This window comes from Camelus dromedarius, chromosome 5 (assembly GCF_036321535.1).
Source record: "Camelus dromedarius isolate mCamDro1 chromosome 5, mCamDro1.pat, whole genome shotgun sequence".
NCBI lineage: Eukaryota > Metazoa > Chordata > Mammalia > Artiodactyla > Camelidae > Camelus > Camelus dromedarius.
In genome coordinates, this window is record NC_087440.1 from 40,032,462 (window position 1) to 40,054,541 (window position 22,080).

The 22,080-nt window shown below is 38.6% G+C and overlaps 1 long non-coding RNA gene across 1 annotated transcript in view; it reads right to left on the reverse strand.

The window, feature by feature from the left end:
* Window positions 1-22,080, reverse strand: part of LOC116153516 (uncharacterized) — a 374,055-nt gene that overhangs the window by 345,701 nt on the left and 6,274 nt on the right. The gene's annotated exons all lie outside the window — the stretch shown is intronic.

Consider the following 22,080-nt stretch of genomic DNA (forward strand, 5'->3'; position numbering starts at 1 on the left):
ATTGACCAATCTGCAGTGTGACTCACCTTGGCCTGGGTGCCCACCCCTGACCAGAGGGGTGGAATGAAATATGACCTTCCACTCTTAGCAGGAGACTGTGAAGGGGGCAGCACAAACGTTGACCTATAAACACTGTGGTCTCTGTAAGCTCTTTGTGACAGCCAGCCACTAACTGAAGGGGTATAATTGTGAGACTTAAGTCAAATAAATGTTTTTCATGTGCTTTGAGAGTTCCCCCAGCCTAGTGAAGTATACTGAAATCAAGATGAAACCAGGCTCAGAAATGTAATTTCGAGCAGCCACTATGGAAAACAGTATGGGAATTTTTTTAAAAAAGTAAAAATAGACCCACCAATCCCACTCCTGGGCATATATCCAGAGAAAGCACTAATTCAAAAAGATACATGCACCCCTATGTTTACAGCAGCACTATTTACAATAGCCAAGACATGGAAGCAACCTAAATGTCCACCGACAGATGACTGGATAAAGAACTGGGGTATGTGTGTGTGTGTGTGTGTGTGTGTGTGTGTGTGTACACACACACACACACACTGGAATACTACTCAGCCATAAAAAAGAATGAAATAATTACATTTGCAGCAACATGGATGGACCTAGAGATTATCATGTTAATTAAAGTAAGTCAGACAGAGAAAGATAAATATCATGATATCATTTATATGTAGAGTCTTTAAAATGAAACAAATGAACTTATTTATAAAGCAGAAACAGACTCACAGACATAGAAAACAAACTTATGGTTACGAAAGGGGAAAAGGGAGGGAGACAAATTAGGAGTGTGGGATTAGCAGAAACAAACTACAGAATAGATAAACAACAAGGTCCTACTGTGTGGCACAGGGAACTATATTCAATATCTTGTAATTATCTATAATGAAAAAGAATATATATATGTATAACTGAATCACTATGCTGTACACTAGAAACTAACACAACATCGTAAATCAAATATACTTCAATTGAAACAAAAAGATAAAACCTGGATACATATTAATGCCTCTAAGTTTCTTCACTGAGTAGGTGAGCCACATTTTAAGTATATACAGCACTTCAAGTGTGTGTGTGTGTGTGTGTGTGTGTGTGCGTGTGTGCACTATATAAGATATATGGGACATTTTAAGTATATATAGTATATATGTTTAAGTATATACAATTGACTTCTTCCCTTAACCCACTATGTAGCTCATATATCAAGGCTAAATTATATTTCCATGTTTTTGATTACTATTTACCCGTATGTTTAAAGTCTTTAACAGCTAGTGGCAAACCAATAGTAAATAATTTTTTAATCTTAACCCAAAGTAAAAGAATAGATGCACAAATATTGTGTAGGCTTCTGTTTTGACAAAGGCTTATTGGCAACACTCAATTTAAAGTGTCCGTAGGTGGCCTTGGTCTCCCCGGCATGTGCTTACGCAACCCTGTTTCAGTTAAATAGCTCAGTCCTCCTCATCTTCACCTTCACAGTCACATTCAGCCCATGTGAGCAAAGTACTGGTTCATTAACCTCATTGCACAGGCTGGATCATAAAAATGCACCTGCAACATTACAAAAACCTAAGTCAGCCAATGTGGCTGAAGGTCAATATAAAGTCATGCCCTCTTCTGGTCGCTCCCTCATAGGGTCCTTTATGAGCTGTAATTAACATGCAATGTTAAGACAGCGGACTCTCCAGCCAGAAGTTTAAGGCAGTCTAAAGAACATGGACCTGGACTCAGACTAGCTCTGTGACTTCAGGCGTGTTAAATTTTCCAAGTGTCAGCTTCCCCTTCTATGAAATAGTGAGTGTCATGTAATGTTCAGAAAGAGGCTATGTACATAAAGGGCCTGCCCTGTGCCTAGAAGACAGTAGTTGTTCAGTAAACAGTGCTAATGGGAGTAGTAATGCTTAGCAGTGGTGGGATCTATGTATCTATAGTGGTATAGACAGCTCTTTAGTTGTCTCTTTTTTTCATGTTTTAAATGCATTGCTTTATTTAATCCTCATGTGACTGAGAGGTAAGTAGGCATCATCATCATTCCCATTTTATAGATAGGTAAACTGAGGCTAAGTGAGGTTGAGTAACTCACTCACCGCCACAAAGCTACTAGTGATAGAGCCAGGGATTCAGACTCAGAATCTCAACCACTACACAAGAGCTCCAAGAGGCAGAACTTATACTGCCTGCGTCAGCAGTATCTGGAGTTCTTGTGTAAGATGCAGATCCTTCAGGCCCATTCCAGGCCTAAGGATCAGAGTTTCTAAGAGTAGTGTCCAGAAATCACATTTTACCAGGTATCCAAGGTTATTCTCTAGAACACTGAAGTTTGACAAACATTCCACTCCCTCTACTATTCAAAATGACACTAACAGACTAATGTAACTGTCCAGGGCTCTAGGGGGAAAAACGATCAAGGTGGGAACATTAGCTTTTCTTATCTTTAAGTGTTCTTGTTCAGAGCAACATAACTGTTGAATTGGTGGAGGTGAAACCTAGCTGCTACTTGTCTCAGTGCTACAGCTCTAATAAAGCTGGGCTGCTCCCCGCAATGGGAACCCTGCGGCACCCCTGCTCTTGTGCCTGGAGCAGCTCTTCCTAGCTGACATGACTGACAGCAAAATGGTGAGGTGCAAGGAGCAACACCCATGGGTCCCGGGCTCCCAGCTCTGCCCACTCACTCACTGTGTGAAAAAGGAAGAGTCATTGACATTCTCTGGGCCTCAATCTTGTTGTTTGTGAAATGGAGATGATAATGCTCCTGGTTGCCTTTTTATTGTTGTTGTTGGCCCAACGTGCCTTTCCTCCATATTCTAATAACAACACCCCCACTTCTTTGGGTAACTGCCCCCCCCCCGATTCTACGTGGTTCTGGATGAAGTACCAATCACAGTTCCCTGTCCTCTCGACCGTAAGGAGGGGCTTGGTGAGGGGAGGGGAACAGCTGGGACAAATGAGTAAAGCAGAACCAACCAGAGCCCTTCCTCAGGATTTTATGGAGAGATGTTGAGAGAGAAGGTGGCCAGGCTGGGCTGACGTAAGCTGAGAGCTGTCTGCAGCCCTGTGGCCCCTCACCTCCTGCAGGCAGGGAACACATCTTGAAGGAGAGAAAATGGCCACACAGAGAGCAGCAAATCAGGAAGGGAGAGAGAGAAAAAACAAGAATATTTGTATTCCAGGATCCAGCTCTACTCCTGCATTTACCAGCTAAATAAGTTAATAAATTCCTTTTTTAGGCTTAAGCTAATTTGAATTGAGTTTCTGACCTTTGCATTAAAAGATTCCTACCCAGTATAAATATACTAAATTTTTGAAGTTGTTTGTATTTGTTTGTTTTGTTAATATTTTGTTTTTGGTTTTCTTTTGCGTGTGTGTGTGTGTTGGGTTTTGGTTTTTGTGGGTTTTTTTTTTAGTTTTGGGGTTTGTTTTTTTTTTAATGTACAAAGAGTTAACATTGTTTCTGTGATAAGGTAGCTATCTTGGGCGATCCATTCTGAGAAGTTCATTTAGTCCAAGTTAATGAAGCCAATATCCTTGGGGCACAGACGGAAACACTGGCAGCACATACTGAAATGGTATTTCCAGATCAGACTGGCCGGCTCCAGCAGCTACTGCTGCAAAAGAACCCTGGCTGAATTTTCTCGAATGGCTCTGGGAGAGTTGCCAGTAACGCTTCTTGCTTTCTTGGATGCAATGAGGCAAAAGGAAGAAAGAAAAAGAGGAAGAGGACTAGAAAAGAGAGCACAAAAGCAACAGCCAGAGGTGCCCTCACATACTCATTCAGGCACAGAGAATGGAAGCCCACAGGGTCTGCATCACGGCTCCACTGAAATGAGCAGCAGTGGGAGCAGCACAGACATTAAATCAAAGGCAGGGGACCCTCTGGGAGACACAGAACTCAAAATGGCATCACTGTGATTTCTTACCCATAGCTTAGTCCATGAGGGAGCAGGGTGAACCCTGACCTTGCTTCCTGGCCAGGGATGTCCTCCTGCCCCACCCCAAGATAGGGAGACAATGGCCAGCAAAGCTGGATGAGCTGGTAGGGGCCATATTTCCATGGCTTCACTGTGAAATGTATAGCAGCTTGGATTTTCTCCAGGATGCCACGGGAGCCACTGAAACTTTTTAAAAAGGGGAATGACATTATTTTTGTGTTTTTGAAAGCTTTCTCCGACCTCAGAGAAAGATGGGTTTGGAGCTGAGAGATTAGAACTTAGTAATCGGCACATACCTCAGTGGTGTCTCACAGCCAGCATTATGCATAAGGCCTGCAGACTTCAGCTACTTAAGGGACAATCTGGTGACTTCAAGAGTTCTTCCAGGAAGATGAGGCAGATAAAACATCACAGGGCTGGTGACAGGAAATAAATCTTGAAGGACGTAAAGGAAATCCTTAGGAAACCAGTGGAAGGTCCAGTGAAAAAAAGAATAGATGCAAAAGACCAAAAGGTGGGTCAAAACCCTTACAAGTAAGCTGAGTTACATAAAGATTCTCAGGGCAAAGCCTGAGCTATTCAAGTCTTTGGGCTTCACTTTTACTCAGCAGAGTAAAAGAAGAGAAAAAGAAAGTGCATGCCCTTCCTCCTGGAAGCCACACACATTCCTTTCCCTCACATCCCAGCTGGCCAGAATGGAGTCATATGGTCACAACAAGCTGCAAAGAACACAGGGAAATACAGCCTTTATTCTCAGGGAGCCATGCACCCAGCTCAGGGGAACTGGGAAACCATGCACCCAGCTAAAAACTAGAAATTCTATCTTTACAGACAAAGAGAAAATGGATATTGAGGGACACTAGCAGTCTGCATCATAACAGACAATTATAATAGTGTGGTAGGTGGTTCATGTATAAGACGGGGTACAGTGAGGAGAGGGTCTGAGAAAGCTTGAAGGATTCTTCCTTTTCCCGGACCCAAGAAATGCTTAACATATGTTTATTTGATAAATCTGGACAAACGCAAAAACAAACTGAAGTTCAAATGCAGATTGAACTTCAGATGCAAGTTGAATTGAAATCAAGCACTACTGAGCAAATGCCAGTGGGGAAAAAATATACAAAATGTATCATAGTGGCAGGGCTGGACACCAGGATATAAGAGCTTGTCTTTGGCCCCCAGCTACTTCCGTTAGTAGTGAATCCAGTATTATCCATGATTCAGGATTTTAAAGGACATGCCAATAGGCTTCCACTTCCGACAAGTCAGAAGCACAAAGAGCTTGATTCTGAGGGTTCCTCAAATTAGTAAGTAATGATGTCTTTAAATCAGGAGGACCTAGATTACCACATCGTTGTTTCTACTAATGACTAAGGTATCCTTCAATCCTGGGACACACAGGAAAACTCGTTTTCATTTCTCCTAACACATCGTACATAGGGTTGTGGTCAACGACGTTTGAGGGATGAGACAGTTTGAAGTATTTCAGAGATTCACCAATAACAGATATTTCTTTTCCTGTCAAATTCATTAAAAGGGAAACCAAATGTCTCAGCTAAGGAAAGAGATGACCCTCTACTAAATTTATACACAAAGCTCCTCTTGGCCAACCCAGAGCTCCTTGAATCAAAAGGGAAGTACAAGGCCACTGCTTTTATAGATAGCAAATCGGTTCAGAGAAAGACTGCAGATCTGACAAGGGAAAAATGGCATGCTCAAGAGAAGATGAATTTTTATCATATTTCATTATAGAAAACCACAGTGAAAGAAAAGTGACTTCATCAATCTCATTCTCGGAGCCCTGGTGATGCTAAGGATAAAAGGAGAAAGCCTCTGGAACTGGCTTCCTGTCATACAAGTTGCATCCATCAATTCAGGGCAGCTTCTGAGAGGCACATGCAATCACAGCTGACAGTGGATAAATCACAATTATCAAGACCTTATTAGCTATTGCCCTGGAGCTGAAGAGGGTCATTTGCCTCTATCAGGTAGCAATCGATTGCTTTGTATGGGCTACAACCTATAAGGCCAAGGTCAAGGTATGGTGATGGAAAATTAGGTGAGATATCATAAATCCTCCAGCACCAATCCTTCTTATCTGAACAAGAGTGCTATAAACTATTAGCCCTGAAGACAGGCTTGTGGGAAATAGAACAGAATCCAAAATCATCGTGAACTTTCTGATGGATAATACAGTACATAAGAAAAACCTAGAAAGATTGACCTTTCTTCACTTGATAAGAAGAAAAGAAAATTGAATTTCATTCTGCCTTGATGCACATGGTTAATTCTTCAGACTAGCAAGTACTCATCAAAAGCGGGGGTAAGGGGAAGAAGATACTTTATAAAGGAAACATTCTCTTATTTCTCCTCTTCTCCTCTTGCTGTGATCCAAGAGAACCCAGGCTCTAGATGAATGGCTCACAAGTAGCAGATACCACGAGCTTAGCACTGACTGAAGTGAGAGTGTAATTCTTTCTCAGGGTCTTTTTGTCTATGTAACTAATCACCAAGAAGAAAACCACCAAAAAATAAACAGAAACAAAATATAATTCTCAACTGCCCAAGTAAAAGATGTGTTGTAACTTTTTAGAATTGTCAGAAAATATTAACAATCAGTAAACTGAGGTAAGAAGTGTATCATGTTGCTTGTCATTCTTCCAACATTTCTGAATGACTGAAAATATTCCAGTTAAAAGTTGGAAACAAATCTTGTCATAGTTGGTACTAAAGTAAAAGTAGCTGTAGTTTAATTCATAAAAATAACTTGATGTGCTCCTTGTATTTCTGTTTTTCTTATACAATAGTTACTTGCCTTGTTACTGGCATAATAAATAATTTTCATTTTTATATATATTTAGGTTTTTATACTAGCACTATACCAACCAGAAGTATCTAAAAATCAGCGTTTTCATACTGACCATAACAAATATTCAATCAACAAACCTGTGTCCTTATTTGGTAATCTCAAAAAACTTTGAAAAAGGTAAGACACAAAAGCAAAATTTAACATCACCTCTGAGGACTGCCTTTAATATAGCTGAATCAAACAAAGAAAAAGAATCAATTTTCTTAACTTTCATACAGCTGAAAATGCATAAGGTTTTATTAAATCCACAAGAAATGACAGATATTTTTCAAATGAGCATTGCTCAGAAATGTCTGAAGTTAGAGATTGTTCTTAAAAACAATGGGAAATGAAGTCTGATCAATTCTCCAGGCCCAGAAAGGGAAACAACAAAATGTTAAGTCCAAAGCTGTCTCTGGATTCTTAGCTAGCTGAACAAACCTCAATACTAAATCAAATTTTTCTTCAGTCAAAATTGAATTTTTCTATAGATTTTTCTAGTGGTAAAAATGGGGAGCTTCAGAAACACATGGGCATGAAAACTTTCAGAGGTTAAAACTTCATTAATGTGCAATCTCCCACTGCTTTATCCACTATTGTTGAATATTAACTCCTAAAACAATCCACTGGAAATGCTAGATTTATCATCTGCTACTACATCTCAAAGTCTCAATAGTGTACATATAGTTCTAATTATCTGGTGACAATTTATCTCTGCTCTAGTAATCTATTTTAAGTATAAAAGTATTTTTGACCAGAATCTTATATTAAAAAATATTGTGATTCTTCACTACCATGTCAATTTAAAAATAAAACAAACCCCTGGTTGCACTGCTAATTATATATATTTTAGAAGATTTGGGGAAGGTAAAAAAGCTTTACAGATTTAATTACATTTTTACAGTATTTATGCTGAGGATTTGGTGAAAACAGATAAGTAACTACAGAGAAAAAATTGTTCTAGAAATGTAGTTTCTTCTGCTAACTAAACTTTAATGGTAAATACTAATGTTTTTTCAAAAATTAGTATGAGCAGGAGGTAGGGGTATAGCTCAGTGGTAGAGCTCATGCTTAGCATGCACAAAGTCCTGGGTTCAATCCCCAGTACTTCCATTAAAAAGTAAAAATAAAAAATAAATTAGTATGAGAGGTGGCAGGAATGGAAGGCAAATCCCCAGCAACCCAAAGGTGGGCAGTTGGTCTGAAAAGCAAGGAGAGATATTCAGTAGCTCCACAAGTTGAGGTGTGAGCTGTGAAGCACTAGCAAATCCCTGGAATTTCACCAACACTCGGAAGCATAGAGGCCTTGCTAAAGAAAAAGTCCAGATTCCACTCTCAAAACATTTGAGGTCACTGGTGAACTAAACCAAATTGCAGAAAAGTGCACACCCAATGACGGATCAGACTGACTGCCCCACTCTGGCGGCCTGATAGTCACCCTTCTGAAGGGAAATAGTGCTTACTTCAGTCTCTACTATTCTTACGTACTAAATGCCCAGAATGCAACAAAAAAAAATCACAAGACATATGGAAAACAAGAAAACGTGACCCATGGTCATAAAAGAAAATAGTCAATGGAAACAAACCTGGGCCTGACCCAAATATTGAAATGATCAGACTAGGACTTCAAGATAATTATGATAAGAATGCTGAAGTATCTAGTGGGAAGGACGGAAACATGATCGAGGAGATGAAGACATTCAACAGAGACATGGAAAGTTTTTTTCTAAGAATCTAATAGAGGGAACTATATTCAATATCTTGTAATAACCTTTAATGAAAATGAATTTATGCATATATATGTATGACTGGGACATTATGCTGTATACCAGAAATTGACACATTGTAACTGACTGTACTTCAATTTAAAAAAAAAAAGGAATCTAATAGAAAGCTAGAAATGAAAAATATGGCATCAGAAGTAAGGGATTCATTAGATGGGTGTAACCACAGATCAGACAAAGTAGAAGATAGTATCACAGAGCCAAATTTAGATCAACATAAGTATCCAAACTGAAACACAAAAAGGAAAAAAGAAAAAAGAATGAGAGAGAGAAAAATTAACAGAGAGAGAAAAAAAAATCAAATAGTCTAACATTAACACAATTGGACACCCAGAAGCAGAGGAGGGAGAAAGTGAAACACAAGAAATATTTGAAGATATACTGACCAAGAACGTCCCAAAACTGATAAAGGACAACAATCCAAAGATTTAAGACTCTCAGTGAATTCCAAGCAGAATAAACACAAAGAATCGACCTAGTCATATCAACACTGAATTTCTGAAAATCAAAAGTAAAAAGCAGATTTTAAAAAGAGCAGCCAGAGGAGGTGGGCAGGAAATCCATTAAATACAAGCAGGAAAGGACACAAATAAAGTCTGACTTCCCCCTGCCCCGAAATTATTCAAGTCAGAAGACAATGGAGAAATTTCTGTGAAGTCATAAAAGAAAAATAAATGTCAACTTGTAATTTCATATTCAGTGAAAATATCTTTCAAAAATGAAGATGAAATAAAGATATTCTTAGAAAGATAAAAGCTGAGAGAATATGTCTCCACAAATCTTTACGATGACAAATGTGGCTAAAAGGAAATAAATCTGATATAACTCTAGTGCTGCAGAAAAAAATGAGGAGCAAAAGAAAGGATAAATTAAGTCAGTGTTTTAAAAAATTTAGTGCCTTTATTTTATATATCTTCTTTTCAAATTTCTTTGAAAGACCACCAATTTTTAAAGCAAAAATTGAGAAATTGAGAAGCTTGTAGCATAGCTAGTAGTAAAATATGAGCAATGAGAGCGTAAAAGGAGGAGGAAGAGAATGGAATTGTGTAGTTGTAATGTCCTTACCCTGTTCATAAATAGGCTGATATTACTTGGAAGGTAGATTATGATAAATTAAACATGAACTTAATACTTATTCCTACAGCAGGTCACTTACCTAAAAGTTTTGCCTAAAGTTAAATCTGATTTTCTAATAGAAACAATGGCACTAGAAGAAGATGTTTTCTTATCCAAGGGCCTGGTGTCATAAACCCCACATTAGTTTACTCATAAATTATATATCCATTCAATATAAATTTTCTAAAAAATATAGATCAAATAAAGTAAAATAGCTAAACATATGCATTTTCCACTTAATAAGCTATAGCTAATGGATCAAAGACTTAAACATAAGACAAGATACAATAAACCTCCTAGAAGAAAATATAGGCAAAACATTATCTTACATACATCTCAAAAATGTTCTCCTAGGGCAGTCTACCTAAGCAATAGCAATAAAAGCAAGAGTAAATAAATGGGACCTAATGAAACTTACAAGCTTCTGCACAGCAAAGGAAACCATAAGTAAAACAAAATGACAGTCTACGGAATGGGAGAAAATTTTTGCAAATGAAACTGACAAAGGCTTGATCTCCAGAATATATAAGCAGCTCGTATGACTTAACAAGAAAGAAACAAACAATCCCATCCAAAAATGGGCAAAAGATCTAAACAAGCAATTCTCTAAGGAAGACATACAAATGATCACTAGGCACATGAAAAAATGCTCAATATCACTAATCATCAGAGAAATGCAAATCAAAACTACAATGAGGTATCACCTCACACCAGTCAGAATGGCCATCATTCAAAAGTCCACAAATGACAAATGCTGGAGAGACTGTGGAGAAAAGGGAACCCTCCTACACTGCTGGTGGGAATGCAGTTTGTTGCAGCCACTGTGGAAAACAGTATGGAGATTCCTCAAAAGACTAGGAATAGACTTACCATATGACCCAGGAATCCCACTCCTGGGCATATATCCAGAAGGAACCCTACTTCAAAATGACACCTGCACACCAATGTTCATAGCAGCACTATTTACAATAGCCAAGACATGGAAACAGCTTAAATGTCCATCAACAGATGACTGAATAAAGAAGAGGTGGTATATTTATACAATGGAATACTATTCAGCCATAAAAAACAAAAACATAACGCCATTTTCAGCAACATGGATGTTCCTGGAGAATGTCATTCTAAGTGAAGTAAGCCAGAAAGAGAAAGAAAAATACCATATGAGATTGCTCATATGTGGAATCTTAAAAAAAAAAACATAAATATAAAACAGAAACAGACTCATAGAAATAGAATACAAACTTGTGGTTGCCATGGGGGCAAGGGATGGGAAGGGACAGACTTGAGATTTCAAAATGTAGAATAGATAAACAAGATTATACTGTATGGCACAGGGAAATACATACAAGATCCTGTGGTAGCTCACAGCAAAAAAAAAAATGTGATAATGAATATATGTATGTTCATGTAAAACTGAAAAATTGCACTCTACACTGGAATTTGATACAACATTGTAAAATGACTATAACTCAATAAAAAAATGTTAAAAGAAAAAAAAAAGCTATAGCCTCCTAGAATTGAAGTTCTTATCTTGACAACATCTGCTTTATTTTTTCTGTTGCATACAGGAAGATGAAGAAATATACATTATTAAAATTAGAAAGGTTTAAGGAAATTTAATTTTTTCTACAAAGTTCCCCTGATTACAAAATTAATGCATACTTCTTTAAAAAAATTTACAACTAGGTGAGGTGATAGATGTTAACTAAACTTACTGTGGTAATCATTGTGCAATATATACATATATCAAATCATTACATTGTACATCTTAAACTAACACAATGTTACATGTCAACTATATCACAATAAAACTGGGTGTGGTGGAGAAGCAAACATAGAACTCTGCAGCATAGAAAGGGAAAGTCAGCAAGAAACCCATCCCTTTGGAGACTGCCAGCCACCATTTGGCCCATCTTCCTCCTGATGCTTTCTTCTACAGATATACACACATGAAGTGAGGTTGCAAGTTTAATTTGCTACAGTGCATACTTGTGAAGAAAAATGAACTTGATTGTGTTATATAGTTCTATTCATTAACCTCCTACCTGCAAATAGGTAAGACAAGTATGTTGCTAAACATCTACTGCAGCTTAAACTTAGTAGGGTCCAGTATTTCGAAAAGTCTCTTAAGTCTTCTGTCTGGAGAAAGACAGTATCTCAGAAAGCTTGCTCCTCCCTCTGAAATAGGTTTACACATCCTTGGGGAGTAGTGGAGGAAAGGGAGTCCCTGGCCTTGTACTAATCCTTGGATTTATGCTGCCTTGTGTCCCCTGGGCTTCAGGGTGACTCTCCTGGTCTGCTGGCCACCCTGGACTCCACTGTCTGTTCTTTTGGTTCACTCGGTTCCCAAGAATTATCAACCTACTTCTCTTTGTTGATTTGACCTCCTCTCATCTTACATTGTCTCAATAGGCCCGTCCAATTTCTGACTGTGGCCTCCATTAGGTCCTAGCCTGGAGAGGCCACTCTGTAGACTCCCCTCAACATACAAAGTTATCTCCCCCTGCCCTAGAAGTCCCCTCTGGCAAATTCCCCAGTCTGTCTCTCAGCAGCTTCTGGATCCCATCTAAATCCCAAGGGAACTAGAGTGGCCCAGGAGACTCAAATCAAGGCCAGCGCTCACTGTTTAGTATACTTCATTGTGGCCTTGCCCCAAATTGGCAATGCACAACCTGAGAAGAAGTCTTCTCCCAGAGCCCTCCAGTCCTCAGTGTGTCCCTCAAATGATCTCACATGGCTCCCCATCTCCCAGTAAAAGCCTCTGAGGACACACCTCTAACCACGTCCCTCTCCACCCTTTTCTCTCATACAGTCCAAGGCGCTCAAGCCTATTGTTCTGCTGCAAAAACTTCTTTTGTTCTTCTAGACTTTTGTACTTTTGCTCAGATAGGATAATTCTATAAATCTATTTTGCAACTTTTTTATGCATTCTTTGTTATTTTAAGTTTACGATGTATTCTGGACATCTTTCCAAGTCATTTCAGAGAGTCAGCTCATTCTTTTCAATAATTATATGGCATTTCATTGCATAGATGTACTGTATTTTACCTATCAGTCCCTAAAAGATGAATATTTGTGATGTTTCCAATTTTTTTATTTTAAAAATGATGCTGTAATTCTCATACACTGCTAGTAGGGGTATAAATTAACATAGTAGAGTGGATAAAAGAATTATAGTGTATATTCACAAAATGGAATACTATATACAGCAATGAAAATGAATGAATCCCAGTTATATGTAAGAGCAGGATTAATTACACAAACATAAGCAAAGAAGTAAGATACAAAAGAACACATAAAGCATTTTCCATTTATATAAATTTCAAAAATAGGTAAAACTAAATTATAATATTTTACAGATGTATACACAGATGGAAAAAATCTAAAAAAAAAAAGGAAAAAAATCATTATCAGTCAAGATAGTGGTTACTTGTAGAGCTGTGCTGTCCAACATAAATATAATGTGAGCCACAAAAGTAAGTCATACATGTAATTTTAAATTTTGCAGCAGTCACATTAAACAAAAGGAAAAAATAGGTGAAATTAATATATATCTTATTTAATCCAATATATTCAAAATATTGTAACTTCAATACAGAATCAAAATCAAAATTAATGAAGTGCTTTACATTCTTTCTTTTCATATTAGGCCTTTATACTTAATCCAGTGTGAACTTTATATTCACAGCATATCTGAAGTTCACCTAGGCATGTTTCAAGTGCTTATTAGCCATGTGTGGCTGGTGACTACCATATTGGACAACCCAGTTCTGGCAGATATAAGAGTCAGGAAAGAAGTTATCTCTGTAGGAAAGAAATAGGATTGTAACTGGGAAGGACACCTGGGGAATTCTGGGGAACTGGCATTGTCTTCCTTGATATGAGTGCTGGTTATGTGAATGTTTGATTCACAATTATCCATTAAACCATACATGTGAACTTTATGAGCTCTGTTTCATGTGTTTTGTTTCATCAAAAAAGATTTTAAAAATACTGAATGTATTTACAATAGCCAAGACATGGAAGCAACCTAAATGCCCATCGACAGATGACTGGATAAAGATGTGGTATATATACACAAATGAGATACTACTCAGCCATAAAGAAGAATGAAATAATGCCATTTGCGGCAACATGGATGGGCCTGGAGATTGTCATACTAAACGAAGTCAGAAAGAGAAAGAAAAATACACTAAGTTATCACGTGTATGTGAAATCTAAAAAAAAAAAAAAAAAAAAAGAACTTATTTACAAAACAGAAACAGATCCACTTATAAAATAACTTATGGTTACCAGGAGGTGGGGCAGGGAGGAGGGATAAATTAGGAGTTCAGGATTAGCAGATACAAACTACTATATACAGAATAGATAAAAAAAAAAAAAAAACAAGGGCTTACTATATAGCACAGGGAACTATATTCAATAGCTTGCAATAACCTATAATGAAAAAGAATATGCAAAATAATATATATGTATAACTGAATCACTATGCTATACACCAGAAACTAACACATTGTAAATCAACTATACTTCCAAAAAAAAAAATATTGAATGTATATTCTTGTACATTTATTACTATAAACTTCAGCAAGTATTTCTGAAGAATAAGTTTATAGAAGTGTAACTACTGGATCGAATGATACAAACATTAAAACATTTAATAGGGGAGGAGGGTAATAGCTCAGTGGTAGAGTGTGTGCTTAGTATGCACAAGGTCCTGGGTTCAATCCCTAGTACCTCCATTAAAAAAAAAGAAAAAACAGGTAAACCACTTAATAGTATTAAATTACCTTCCAAATGCTTGTACCAATTCTCACAATGAGTGAAAATTCCCATTTCTTTACATACTTACTGACATTGGGTTTTATCAGTTTTAAGACATATTTGATAGATATGTATAAGAAGATATTTAAAGAGTTAGGGTCACTCAATGACTATTTCAACAAATTACCAAATATTCCATTCAGTATAGGTTCTCCTTTTGCACACAGGCACTAACAATCATGTTCTTGGTCCTTCTGGTGCCTCTGAAACAGACAGGACATGTGCATTCTCGGGCTGCCATTGCCCTGCACCAGCAACTTCACCCAGCAGCTACACAGTATTTGAAATGGCCTTCCCTTGAAAGTGCATACGCCAGCCTTCATTCTGACTGAACGTAGTTGCCTGTGACACTTCACCTCAGGGCTGTTCATGCTATCAAGCTTTGGGCTTGAGTGGAGGCCAAATGCAAAGACCTCAAAGCCAAAAAAGACCTTGATGCCACAGAATAAAGAAATCTTCCATCTTGGCACTATTCCAAACTTTCTCCTCTAAAGTGGCATTACAGTCCTATTTCCTTTATGTGACATTTTTAAATGTTTAGAATGTATGTTTAGGACTCCTTTAATAAAACTGCCTTTGGAGATGGATTATCATCCACATAAGAAAAATGAATCTTATTACTCTATAATCACAAAATATTCCTTAATTTGTCAGATTCCTCTCTCTCTCTCTCCCTCCCCTGCTCTTCCCTCCTCCCCTGCCACTTCCTTCTCTCTCTCTTATTTCCCAGCATTGCTTAGCTTAGTTATGATCTCTCCTTCCTCACTCTACAATTTGAGCCCACGGCCTGAGAATCCCAGGGGCTCACAGCCCACAGTCAAGAAGCCCCAGGACCAAAAGAAGGGCAGTAGAGAAGTAAGGGACCCTAGAGACAAACTGAGACATTAACCACAGAAGGACTCACTCAGAGCATTAGCAAGCAGATCAGTGGAGGAGGGCTTCTATGTTTAGTGCTTATTTGCTGGCAGGAGTCAATAACATGGGCAAAAATAACTTGGCACCCCAGTGAAATGATCAGTAATTAATTCAGACCTGCTAGGAATTTTCTCTAAATTAAGAAAAAGAGACTGTCTGGTCTTGTAGAACTCTAATTACAGCACAGTATAAGTGACTAGTAGGGATTTCTGGGCCCCACTGCAGACCTCCGGAATCCAATACATCAAGAATGATCCTCCTGGTTAGGAACCACTTAACAGAGGGAGGCATATAGTTTCCAGCCTAATAGCCTGGGCATAAATCTGCAGGTACACACACACACATACACATACACACAGCCCATCACTTATTAGTATGCAACTTTGAAAGTCTCTATGAACCTTGCATTTCTTATATGTAAGACAGAGGTGATGCCTATCGCGCAGGGCTAGTTTAAAGATTCTGTGTAATGCACTTGCACATAATAGGTTCTCAACAGTAAAGTACTCATGATAATAAGATAATTTTAACAAAGTGATAAGTGTTCAATTTTTCTGAAATTTCTTTTACAATAAGCTCATATTATTTTTATACTTATTGGAAAAAAGTAATGCTACTTCTATTTTTAATGAGTCTTGCTTTTTCAAGAGCATAGCCTTTAAATACCCATTATAGAAACTGCTATTAAAATTTTAAAAAGGAGGGGGAATATGGGTCAGTTTCATGGAATAGGAACTGGGTGGAAAATAATTTCCAAAACATAACTTTTTTGGGGTGCAGGTGTCATCCTGAAGTAGGGTTCCTTCTGGATACAAGCCCAGGAGTGGGATTCCTGGGTCATACGGTAAGTCTGTTCCTAGTCTTTTGAGGAATCTCCACACTGTTTTCCATAGTGGCTGCACCAAACTGCATTCCCACCAGCAGTGTAGGAGGGTTCCCCTTTCTCCACAGCCCCTCCAGCATTTGTCATTTGTGGATTTTTGAATGACGGCCATTCTGACTGGTGTGAGGTGATACCTCATTGTAGTTTTGATTTGCATTTCTCTGATAATTAGTGATATTGAGCATTTTTTCATATGCCTTTTGATCATTTGTATGTCTTCCTTGGAGAACTGCTTGTTTAGGTCTTCTGCCCATTTTTGGATTGGGTTGTTTATTTTTTTCTTATTGAGTCGTATGAGCTGCTTATATATTCTGGAGATCAAGCCTTTGTCGGTTTCATTTGCAAAAATTTTCTCCCATTCCGTAGGTTGTCTTCTTGTTTTACTTATGGTTTCCTTTGCTGTGCAGAAGCTTGTAAGTTTCATTAGGTCCCATTTGTTTATTCTTGCTTTTATATCTACTAGGAGAAAATTTTTGAAATGTGTGTCAGCCAATGTTCATAGCAGCACTATTTACAATAGCCAAAACATGGAAACAGCCTAAATGTCCATCAACAGGTGACTGGATAAAGAAGATGTGGTATATTTATACAATGGAATACTACTCAGCCATAAAAACCGACAACATAACGCCATTTGCAGCAACATGGATGCTCCTGGAGAATGCCATTCTAAGCGAAGTAAGCCAGAAAGAGAAAGAAAAATACCATATGAGATCGCTCATATGTGGAATCTAAAAAACAAACAAACAAAAACAAAGTGTAAATACAGGACAGAAATAGACTCATAGACAGAGAATACAGACTTGTGGTTGCCAGGAGGGCGGAGGGTGGGAAGGGATAGACTGGGATTTCAAAATTGTAGAATAGATAAACAAGATTATACTGTATAGCACAGGGAAATATACACAAAATGTTATGGTAGCTCACAGAGAAAAAAATGTGACAATGAGTGTGTATATGTCCATGTATGACTGAAAAATTGTGCTGAACACTGGAATTTGACACAACATTGTAAAATGATTATAAATCAATAAAAAATGTTAAAAAAAAAAAAGACCCCTTGGTTGGTAAGAAATAGAGATGGAAAAATAAAATGGACAACAACAATTAAAAAAAAAAACAACTTTTTTCATCCTAGTTATATTTATAGATATTGAAATAGAAATAAACAAGATAGTCATGAGATCTACTCTCAAAGTTTTTATAGAGTAGTAGGGAAGAGACAACTTAAAACAGAAATCACTGAAATTGTGCTGCGTGATGCTGTGTCACAAGGCCCCTCACCAGGTCTGGAGAATCAGAGGTTTCCTGAGGAAGAGATACCTGTGCTGGGTAGAAAAGAGAAACTCTAGAAGAAGAGCAGGGAAGCACTCTCCAGGCAGAGGAAAGAGCCAGAGGTGGGAAGAAGAGGGAGGGAGGGAGGGAGAGGTGGTTGGCTGAGAATCATAAGAAAAATCCTGTGAAGCACAGAAGGGCAGATCATTCAGGCCTTGTGGAAATGTTAAGGATTTGGGACTTGATCCCAAATGCAGCAGAAGGCCATGGGTGGGTTTTAGGTGGAAGTGGTATAATATGATCTGTGTTTCTTTCACAGATCAGTCTGTGCACTTTGTGAAGTACTGAGATGTGAATGTAATAAGAAATACATATTTGGTGGGGAGGGTGTAGCTCAGTGGTAGAGTGCATACTTAGAATGCACGAGCTCCTGGGTTCAATCCCCAGTACTTCCATTAAAAAGGTAATAATAAATAAATAAATGAATGAACCTAATTAGCTCCCCTCCCCAAAAAACAAACATTCATACATACATACAAAGAAATACATAATTTGGTCTACAGCCCAGGGTCTTGGCACAGAGCTCCTAAAACTGTTAGGAAATCCTGAGTGGCTAAAAGTGAGAGGAGTGTTTTTTTTTATTCATAAGAAGTCCTTTTCAACCATACCTGGGTTTAAGCTAATGAAGGACTCTTCATAGGGCCCTAGATAGCTTCAGGATGGGGGTTGGAGGAACCCATCATGTAATTAGAGTATTGGAACTTTCAGCCCCATCCCTCTAGGGAGAGGAGAGGGACTAGAGAGAGAGTTTAATCTCCAATGGCCAAGGATTTAGCCAGTCATGCCTACATAATAGAACCTCCATAAAAAGCCTAAACAATGAGGTTGGGAAAGTGTCTGGGTCAGTGAATACATCAGGGTGCTGGGAGGGTGGTGCACCTGAAGAGGGCGGGGAAGCCCCATGCCCCTTCCTACAGAACCTACCCTATACACCCCTTCCACTTGGCTATTCCTGAGTGTTCTTGGAATCAGATGCACTACTACTATTGCATCATGAGGTCCCTCTGGGTATTCTTTATAATAAACCAGTAATAGTAAGTAAAGTGTTTGCCTGAGTTCTAACAAATTATCAAACCCCAGGCGGGGGTCACGGGCACCCCCAATTTATAGCCAATTTGTCAGAAGTTCAGGAGGTCCAGACTTCCCATTGGTGTCTGAAGGGGGGGCAGTGTTGTGGGACTGGGCTCTAAACCTGTGGGATCTGACACTCACTCCAGACAGTGTCAGAATTTAATTGAATTGTAGCATACCTGGCTGATGTCCAAGAATCAGTTTTGGTGTGGAGAGACATATATATATACATTTGGTTTCAGAAATATTTTGAGTACAGAAAAAGAGTTTTACTGTAAGAATGGATTCAGGGCAGGTAGGAATTAATGGAGGAATGACAGTGGCTGTAAAAATAAAAATAAAAAATGGACAATTCCAAACAATTAGATAGGAGATGAAATCAACAAAACTTAATGGTTGACTGGAAATGGCAAATGAGTAAAAGGGAAGCAACGAGGGTAAATCATAAGTTCTGACTTGGATAACTGTGCTTGGGGGCACCATTTACTGAGACGGTGAACACTGAACCAGCATCAGGTCATAGGGGCCAAGAAGAGGAAATTCAAGTGTCCAGGACATAGCAGGAAATACAAGATACGCACTCAGAAGCACGGTCTGGACTACATTATAAGCTTGGGGGTGGTCAGCCCAGAGATGTGTATTCAGTATGTCCCCAGACCCCACCTCCTCTAACTGCAAAGTGAGTCCACATTTCCAAGAATATCTAAATCACTTCATCTTTTCCCAGGGCTCTCCCCAAGAAATACCCAAAAATTCTTAGGACTGCTGACACTGGCCCAGCGACCCCAATCCCCTATGTGTCTCTTGCTGCCACCACAGCGAGGGCAGAGGACTCAGACATGCCCCTCAAGGCAGGTCTCCACCACCACTGACCTCTCTGTGGCCAGACCCCCCCCCCACCTCCAGGCCACTTCAGCACCTTCCCCCTAGATGGCAGAATCAGAGGCCCGTGTAGCCATTGATGGAAAAATTGCTCTCACTCCTGATTTCCTTAAGGAAAGGTTTTCCTTCGATGCATTCCTGGCTTCTTCAACTGGGAAGGTAAAGTGACTTACTCACTTGGAAATTTGGAAAGAGCTGGGGATGTAAGATATTCACCTATCTTCTCAGGAATGAGCTACCCACTGGGAGCACCAATTTGGCTGCTCCACCAGAGAATGACTCTTACCCCAACGCCCCGGTCCAGCATGGCTGTGACTGAGAGGGAACTTCTGTCTTTAGGATGAGCAAGCCCATATTGAGTAACAGACCTAAAGTACATCATGTCTTTTGACAGTAAAAGGGGACACGGGGGGATTTTGGCCCATATGGTATCTAGTACACACCATTTATTGTTTGTTATCTCTCCACAACAAAAACTAGATGTGTACATCATTTTAAGTATAGATACACCGTAATTTAACCAGTCTTCAATGAACAGCCATTCATCTTATTACCACTTTTCTGCTATTTTAAGTTTCACCTCAATTAATATCCTTGAACATATTTAATACAACTGTCTGCAGACTAAGAGCAGAGCTGCTGGGTCTAAAGACATATAACTGATTAAAGTGATGGGAAAGCTCCCCAGAAAATTTACATAATTTTGCATATAATTTCAGGAGCTTTGTAAGCATAGACACCAGATTAAGAACCTCTGCTTTCTATGCTCTTCCTAGGAACTTTCATCCTTCTTTGACTTCAACTATTATCTATGACTCCCAAATACATATATTAACATGTTGATATACATATATAAACATCTCCATTCAAATATTTCACTGACATCAAACTCAACATATCAAAAACTGAAATCATTTTCTCCTATGCCAAACCCATTCATCTCTTCATATTAATTTTCATTAAAAGTTCACTAACCATTCAACTGAGTCAGCCAAAAATTTGGTCAGCAACCATGACTTCCACCTCTCCTCTGCCCTTGATATCTTTCCATCTCCGTTGCAACAAACTTAGTTTTGGCCACCACGTGTTGCTTGAATTACTCTAACAACCTCCTAAATAGTTTTCCTATCAGAGTTGTTATCCCCTCCAATTCATGTATAACACTGTGACCAGAGTAATCTTTCTAAAATGCAAATCTGCTATCACTCCCTCATTTAAAACTCTTCAGTGGCTCCCACTGCTCTCAGAATAAAGTCCATAGTCCTTAATATGGCTTACAAAGCCCTTTATCATCATCTACCCACTAATTTCTGCATGATGACCACTAAATCTGCCCCTTTCCCAAGTCCCTGTATTAGCGAACGTTACTACTTATCATCTTGCTCAAGACAGAAACCTGACTCTCTCCTCTCCCTCACCCTCTCTATCTGATTAGTTACTATATCCTGTTTCTACCTCAGGGCCACCACCTTGGTCCAAATTACCCTCTTTCTCTCACCTAGACTACTAAAGTAGCCCTCCATCATTGAGGAGGAAGTAAAACAGATGCTTCTCATGAATAGCTTGACCAGCCAGGCTTAGTAAAGAGTTCAATTTTGCACTGTAAAAATGTTTATGTAGAACATATTGGGGGGAGGGTATAGCTCAGTGGTAAAGCACATGCTTAGAATGCACAAGGTGCTGGGTTCAATCTCCAGTACCTCCATTTAAAACAAACAAACTAACTAACCTAATTACTTGCCCCCCCAAAAAAGAAAAGAAATAGCTTTAAATATATATATGATATATGCTTTTAAAAAGCCTAGAGACTATTTAAGAATCATGGAAACTAGAGTTTCCATGTAAACTACAAAACAAAATAAAATAAAATAAAAACAAGATCAAGACTTTGTGTATATTCCAAAGACTGAAAGCCAACAAATCGAGAAAACAAATATCATAATTTAATTAATTAGGCTTTAATTAAACAATGGTTCTATTTTATTACTCAAGGTAAATGCAATAAAGAAGTTTAAGGGAACTGAGACTTTATCCTGCTTGAAAGCTAACAAATAAGCCTATAAACTGTTTGATGAATGCTGATGAAGACAAGGAGACTCCAGAGTCAGAGACGAAAGATTTTATTGCCCATAGCAACAGCAGTAGCTGGAGACAGCATTTTCTTGTTCTGGTTCCTCAAGCTCTTTTCCCACAGAGAGACACCAAGAAGGCATAGGTGGCATCTACACATAGAGTGGGTTTCATTACAGGCAAGAACCGCTGAGCTTAGAGAACCGACGTCATTTTATACTGGACAGTAAGCTACCTCTGTCCTTTGTTCCAGAGGTGAACACTGAAGTTCAAAGAAAACCTATCTTTCACCCTAAAAGGAGACATTACATTTTTCAAGGCTGTTCCCTTTACAAACATCCTTGAAAAGACAGTCTGGAACAAAGACAACCAGAACCACTATTCACAAGACATGCAGAAACGTGGAAGGTC